We start from the raw sequence: 8,304 nt of genomic DNA on the forward strand, positions 1-8,304 counted from the left end.
CTTTTGGGATAAAAGTCAGGGATTGGCAAGGCTTCAGACTTGCAAGATCTACTTCATGGTTTCTTTCCCCCTGAAACCCTGATACTCACCCTGCGACTCCGGTGCAGAAGACATGTATTTAAATGTAAAGAATTCTGAGCCCAGAATTTTCTTTTGAGTGCAAGAACTGAACTATCATTCCAGACATATATCCGCTCCTGCCTCCTCACCCCCCACCGTGCAAGGGAGGGGAGCCATTTGTTGTTGCCGTTGTTTCAGCAATTATGAGTTAGAAATTCTTGCTGATCTGTTTCAAATCGCCCAGTGGATCAAAATTATTATTCAAAATGATATGGTTAATTTGACTTAACAACCCCCTCACACACACAAACAAAACCAATTGAATTCAACCAACCATGCTTGGGCTCCCCAATCTCTCTCACTGCTGATGAAAACTAATAGATGAAGAACCCCGCCACATACACTATGAAAAAAAGGAAAGACCACTACTCCCTTCTTTCTCCTACCTCTCTTTTCCCACCTCTCTCCCCCCACCCCCACCCATCTTCACAATACCTCAGATAACAATGTCTCACACCAAATGTAACTTACCTACAGATAAGGACTCTATGAACTGAAAACAGAGACATTATATATACCTTTATTATCTATTGAAATATTTCAATAAAACAATTTTAAGATTTATTATTATTATTTTACTATTATGTATTTATTCATACTTTCCCCCTGATGAAACTTAGATAAAAACGAGTATGCCCCCGCGCCCTGTTAACTTCTGCAGCCACGCCTGACAGACACACACACACCCCCGTTATACCTACCTTATGCTCAGTCATTTATTTAATATATGACCCCAATGCACACCACCTGTGAGCTTATTGCAGCATAAGTGGAATCCACCCAAGGAACAGTATCATAATGTCTTTATTAGGGGCAACTCCAGATATTTTGGGGTTACAACTCCCATGATTCTAAACCTAAACCATTGCCTACGCTGCCTGGAGCTGATGGACGCTGGAGCCCAACAACAGCTGGATGGGTCAGTATATCTGGCTGTTAACCAGAAGGTTGATGGTTTGATGACACCACCAGGGATGGCTGTGGGCAGGATTCATCCACTGAAGGGAGTTGGACAAGACGCCCCTCGGGATGCCTTCCAGCTCTACAGTTCTATGGCTACAGGTTCCTTACCCCTGCTTTAGAGTAGTATTTCCCAAACGTGGGTCTCCAGCTGTTTTTGGACTACAACTCCCATCATCCCTAACTAGCAAGACCAGTGTCAGGGATGATGGGAACTGTAGTCCAAAAACTGCGGGAGACCCAAGTTTGGGAAAGACTGCTTTTAGAGCTTCATGACTACTCATCCTCAGACATGATCCTAAAACAGAAAAGGGTGGGGGGAATGGGAAAATATATACTGCTTTTGAATGGCCTTTTAGAGGTCCCAGCTGCAAAATGTTATGCTCCTGTTGGTGATTCAGGAATCAGTGTAGCTTGTGCCCAGTGGAAAAAAATATCAGGTTGCACAAAAACATACTGGATCAAAAGAAACAATGGCCACTCTCCCTTTGAATATGTAAACCCCAGCAGTTCATTTACATATACACTAGTACATATATATATATAGGCCACTTTTCCGCCCCAAAGCTCACCAATATATTTTTTAAAAAATTATTATCCAAGTAGCTGAATCCGCCTCTAGCACTAACCAGAACTCAGGCATCCCTTGTAACATGTTTAATGTATAAAACAATAAATTTAAAAATAATTCCTATATTACGTTCTAAGACCGTTCCGTTTTTTTGAAATGTCATGATACGTAAGTTGGTTGATGTGAACGTTTTGCTGGTCTGACCAGTAGACAAAGCGAAAGAGATAAAGGTTCCAGTGATGCTCTCATTGCAAGAAGAAGATCGGATGCTTTAGCCTTGCCTTATGGTGTGTCCTTTGGTGACGGAGATGGGCAAGCAGGGGGAAGGGTGTTGTGTTGTAAAATATGTAAACGTTTCAGTTCTGTGCCCGGCTCCAAGGGTCTAGGACATCAGTTCTTGGGGGAGGAGGAGGAAGCTGAAAGAGAGGCTCAGAAAATGCGCCTGTCCTTTGTTCTTGGATTTGGATGTGTCAGGAGGGGCCATGGAAATTTTTGGAACTTAGACACTAAATGGAGCTCACAGCAGGTGCTTCATCTGGCATGAAGAGGACAAAAGGACGGGTGGGGAAGTGTTTGGAGTGGACAATTGCAGCTCAGCATGTCCTGAGTGTGTCAAATCCCTCAGCTTCCAGGGAGCTGGTGCCTCATCCATAGCAGTCCAGTTTTTTCACAACCAGGCTGTGCATATCAAAGGGGCCTGATCTCCCGAAAGGGATGAGGGAGTACAAAAGAGCTGGGTCAGAATGGCAGCTCAGATGGGAGGTGCTACATTTGCAGGAGGTAATAAGGACAAGGCAGGCCGCAACTCAAAACATGCTTTCAAATGGTCACAGAAAATCACGCACTGAGTTATCCCAGAGCCGTTATTGTACAATATACATTTAGTAATACAAGGTAGAGACATGCGTGAAGACATTTCCTCCAAATTTATGCAAACCAGTTAACTCTACCTACTCACCAACCGATTGCCACTTTCACACGTTTGTTATGTGGTTATTGAATCCTCACCGAACCCTGTTGGTTCCTGAAGTGGACCCATATTGGGTTGGTGGTTGAAGACCAATTATATTTTTGTCAGTCTTCCCTGCATTTTGGAGTAGTCCTGGGCTCATGTTTCACATAAAATCCATAATTCTGTTCCACCCAATAATTGGAGCATATTAAATGTTCCACCCAATAATTGGAACATATTAAATGCTTAAAGATGAGTTATTATCACCTCTTTCAGGATTGAGGCTGAGAGAATGTGTCCCTGGTTCACAGCTGAATCTCATAACCATAATACAACCCTATTTATATGTTCTAATCTATAATTTATCTATCAGCTTAATCATTGAAAGGACTATTTGTATATTTTATTTATTTCTTAAATTTTATATACCACTTGATCGTTTACAAAAGCGCTTTCAAAGTTCACACAGATGCTCCTTGGGAGATTTTGAACAAGAGTGAATTATAATTGCAATAAAACTCTTAATAGAGAAATGTATGAGGAGAAAGAATTGAGAGCATTTGAAAACAATGCAGGAGATAGTAATGATAGCAAGATATAAAGTCTGTAAGCCAAGCACAGCTATAAACCCCTCCCATATTCTTAATTTAGATATCAGAAGTATTTGCCTCAGCATTTATTTATAAGACTTAAATCTGAGCTATTGGAAAGAGGTCAAGTGACTGTGTAGGCATTATGTTAATTTGTTTCTTTGTTTTTTGTTTTAATGATGAGACATAGAGCAACAACATCAGAAACTGAAAGGAGCAAGGTCAGAAAAGAGAATTGTTGCAGAAGTAAAACTGCTTCTTGTGTGAGAAAAGAAGGCTGGCTTCTGGCACAGGCTGAAAGTGGGGAAAGCAAAGACAAGTTGTAAAGAGGAAACGAGGTCCCTAAATCCAGTTGTGTAGTCTAGTAGCCATTATTCCTGTATCTTATTTGGGCTTCTCTACACCAGAGTAACGGGACACAGGTGGCGCTGTGGGTTAAACCACAGAGCCTAGGACTTGCCGATCGGAAGGTCGACGGTTCGAATCCCCGCGACAGGGTGAGCCCCCGTTGCTTGGTCCCTGCTCCTGCCCACCTAGCAGTTCGAAAGCACATCAAAGTACAAGTAGATAAATAGGTACCACTCTGGCGGGAAGGTAAATGGTATTTCCGTGCGCTGCTCTGCTTCACCAGAAGCGGCTTAGTCATGCTGGCCACATGACCCGGAAGCTGTACGTCGGCTCTCTCGGCCAATAAAGCGAGATGAGCACCGCAACCCCAGAGTCAGCCACGACTGGACCTAATAGTCAGGGGTCCCTTTACCTTTACCTTTTACACCAGAGTAAAATGTGGATACTCATCTCAGTGTTCTCCTGGGCTAGATGACCATCATGATCCCTACCAGCTCTATGATTCTGTGATTTTATGGTGGAATCTACACACATATAAAAAACTCTGCGAAAATGCTTTCTAAGGAAAATTTTGAAAAATACATTGAATTTTATGTAGCTCACTCTCGCCATCTAGTGTCACATTTGTATATTGCACTTTACAACACATTTTAAAACGTTTTATTTGCAGCTGTATGTCCTATGTCTATGTGAAAATGCAGCAAGGTTGTATTCCTCTGCTGTGTTTCAAATCACATTTGCACATGGCTGTACACACTACAGACAGGGTGGGGATGTTTTCACCCGATGCACATTATCAGTTTAGTTTCCTTGCCCCTCCAAACCACCACGCCCCAACTCATTGGGCCTGGTCTTATTCAACATCTTTATCAACGACTTGGGTGATGGACTCAAGGGCATCCTGATCAAATTTGCAGATGACACCAAACTGGGAGGGGTGGCTAACACCCCAGAGGACAGGATCACACTTCAAACGACCTTGACAGATTAGAGAACTGGGCCAAAACAAACAAGATGAATTTTAACAGGGAGAAATGTAAAGTATTGCAGTTGGGCAAAAAAAAATGAGAGGCACAAATACAAGATGTGTGACACCTGGCTTGAGAGCAGCACATGTGAAAAGGATCTAGGAGTCTTGGTTGGCCACAAACTTGACATGAGCCAACTGTGTGACGCGGCAGCTAAAAAAGCCAATGCAATTCTGGGTTGCATCAATAGAAGTATAGCATCTAGATCAAGGGAAGTAATAGTGCCACTGTATTCTGCTCTGGTCAGACCTCACCTGGAGTACTGTGTCCAGTTCTGGGAACCACAGTTCAAGAAGGACACTGACAAACTGCAACGTGTCCAGAGGAGGGCAACCAAAATGGTCAAAGGCCTGGAAACGATGCCTTATGAGGAACAGCTAAGGGAGCTGGGCATGTTTAGCCTGGAGAAGAGGAGGTTAAGGGGTGATATGATAGCCATGTTCAAATATATAAAAGGATGTCACATAGAGGAGGGAGAAAGGTTGTTTTCTGCTGCTCCAGAGAAGCGGACACGGAGCAATGGATCCAAACTACAAGAAAGAAGATTCCACCTAAACATTAGGAAGAACTTCCTGACAGTAAGAGCTGTTCGACAGTGGAATTTGCTGCCAAGGAGTGTTGTGGAGTCTCCTTCTTTGGAGGCCTTTAAGCAGAGGCTTGACAACCATATGTCAGGAGTGCTCTGATGGTGTTTCCTGCTTGGCAGGGGGTTGGACTCGATGGCCCTTGTGGTCTCTTCCAACTCTATGATTCTATGATTCATTTTCATGAAGTGGTCATCTGCACAATGGCTGCCTCAAATTTACACGCCTCAGTTTAGCTGCAAAGGGAATGTGGATTAAAGGCTCCCCCACACTTCTGCTTGTCCTATGATTTTCCAGGCATGGGTTCAAGAGATTTTTCAAGGGGTTTTCCCAGGAATAGCAGCGAGACAAATGAAAAACCTCTCAGACCTGTGCCTGGAAATCGTGGGGCAAACGCAAGTGTAGATGAGTCTCAAAAAACCACAATATAGTTCTGCATAATGCGTAAGGTTCTGTGTACATGGATTCAAAGGCCATCGGTGGGAGCGCCCTGGAGCCAGAGTAGATGGCAATATGCACACAGCCATTGATTGGGAAATGAAATCACAACAGAACAAGACTGTGAGGGTGGGCGCACCTTTCTCCTGAAGTTTCCACTAACTTATCTGTGCAAAAAGAAGCTGGGGTGGGGTTATGCATTTGCAGCAGTGACTCAGCTGGGAAAGAAAGGCAACTCGCTGTTTGTTGCTGGGATCTTATTATCAACCAAACCCCCATTGGTTTCGTCCATTGTTTTTTGTACCGTTCTTAAAACTATTTTTAGCTCTTTTATGGCATGTCTGTAAATCAACTTTTGGTGCTTGCCAGTGTAACGAGGGCCTAAAATATTACTGCAAAAGAAAAACACCATTCCCAGGTAATGCGACAAAGCTGCTTTTCAGAGTCGCATGCATATAACAAAATTAAAGCAAATATATAGTGCTGTTAGATGGGAGCCTGGCTCAGCTTGGATAATTTATTTCTAGATACTAGAAATGTGTGGCGAGAGTAGAACAGTATGCTGAGTTGTGACTTGCTCTGCAGTATTTTTGCTCTCTTTAAATGTTCCACTTGCCACATACTGAGTAAACTGTTGGGGAACAACAGCAAACATTTTTGCTTCAAAGGCAGCATTTTTCTCCTTGTGAAATGTGCCTTATCTAATGGGTTCAAGTGTGAAATACCTTAGGCTGCTGTTATCAAGCACAAATCTCACTCCCTCTTCAAAGTGATAGGAACAAAGTCTCCCCTGTGCAGCCTCTAAAACCCACAACTGGATTTTGCTGTGGGTTTTGGATGCTGCAGTACACAGCTAGAAGTGTACTCCATCTAATTAAAACTTTTACTAAAGTGCCTTCAGGGCTTAATTTCAGCCAAAGCCCCTGCGGAAAAACTCCATTACCTCTTTTAGATTTTAGAGGTCAGCTGTAAATAGGTAGAGGTCTCTGCGCATGTTCAAAGTGAATTATCCTCATCACAGATCTAGAATTAGGAAAAAGGGCTTTTAGGTCAGATGGTACACTTTCCAAGCAGCCTTGAGAAATTGAATATGCATTTGTCAATTGACTAAATGTTTGTCAATTTGGCAGAAATGCCAAAACCAATAAAATAACTGGCATTTCTGAGGAATTGCAAGCAAGGGCGTCCACAGGAATTTTTACAGGGTGGCAGAAGGCAGTAAGCACTCCAAATAAATAAGTAAGGGGGGGTTAACCAGAGTTAGAAATATCATACTCCTTTCTTTGTTTTCACCTTTTGTTTTTGGGTAGGCACACTAATGTCTAATCACAGCTGCACTAAAATCTGGGATATCTGATTGTTTTCTCTGGGGCAGCAATTATTTCTCTGCTAGGGAAAAGCAAACTGAAATACAAATGAACCAATAAGTTCTTTATCCAGACAACGGGTGTGTCACTCCAACTCCTCTTTGTCTAACTTCTCATCTCCTTTCCTAAATGTCAATCATTGCTATAACTTCATTCATTGGCTAAAAAAAACTGAAGTGAAGCAGGCTAGTTTTTTTTAAAAAAACCAAATGAACAGAATAGTACCTGCATATGTTCGCCTCATCATCTGGGTTCTACAAGGGCTAGATATTCTACAAGGGCTAGATATTTGCTTTTTATTCATTTATTTGTAATAAAGGGAGGTGGAACCCATGGATTAGAGTTCATCAGGGCAGGAGGCCTTCCCCCTTGTGGGTGACAATAACTGGAAGCTGTCTATTGACAAAATGAAATAAGTAAAACGAAGCAGTACTTTTATGTCCATCAGTGTTTTAGAGAAACAGAGTTCAAAGGGATTCACACCAGCAAACTGCTTTGCATCGGTGACTAATGGGATCAAGAAATGTTATGAAAGAGCTTGGGGTTCTGATAAAAAGCTAACTTAGAATATTAAGAACATAGGAACAGCCTGCTAGATCAGTCTTGTTCTTTGTTGTTGTTTAGTCATTTAGTCGTGTCCGACTCTTCGTGACCCCATGGACCAGAGCACGCCAGGCACTTCTGTCTTCCACTGCCTCCCGCAGTTTGGTCAAACTCATGCTGGTAGCTTCAAGAACACTATCCAACCATCTCGTCCTCTGTCGTCCCCTTCTCCTGCTGCCCTCCATCTTTCCCAACATCAGGGTCTTTTCCAGGGAGTCTTCTCTTCTCATGAGGTGGCCAAAGTATTGGAGCCTCAGCTTCACGATCTGTCCTTCCAGTGAGCACTCAGGGCTGATTTCCTTAAGACCTTCCCTGTCTTGTTCTTACAATGGCCAAATAGACGCCTGTTGGAAACCTGCAAGCAGGACGCAGGAACAAGTGCTCTCTGCCCTCCTGTTGTTTCCAGCAACTGGTATTCAGACACTACTGCCTCTGACTGTTGAGGCACAGCCATCATGGCCAGTAGCCATTGATAGCCTTTTCCAATTTTTTCATTCCTCTTTCAGGCCATCTTAAGTTTGTGGCTATCACTGCCTCCTGTAGAGTTCCATAGTTTAATTATGCACTATGCAAAGAAGCACGTTATTTCATCTGCCCTAAAACTGAAAACAGGATGTGCTGTAGCACTAATTAAAAGTAGAACACAGAAAACCAATCTCATACCAAGATACTACTGGGCCGTTTAGTTCAATATTGTTGACACCTATTGGCACTCTCTTTTGCTGTAGGAGAGTTGCAATAAA

Source organism: Podarcis melisellensis (genome assembly GCF_964234715.1).
Source record: "Podarcis melisellensis genome assembly, chromosome: 1".
Lineage (NCBI taxonomy): Eukaryota > Metazoa > Chordata > Lepidosauria > Squamata > Lacertidae > Podarcis > Podarcis melisellensis.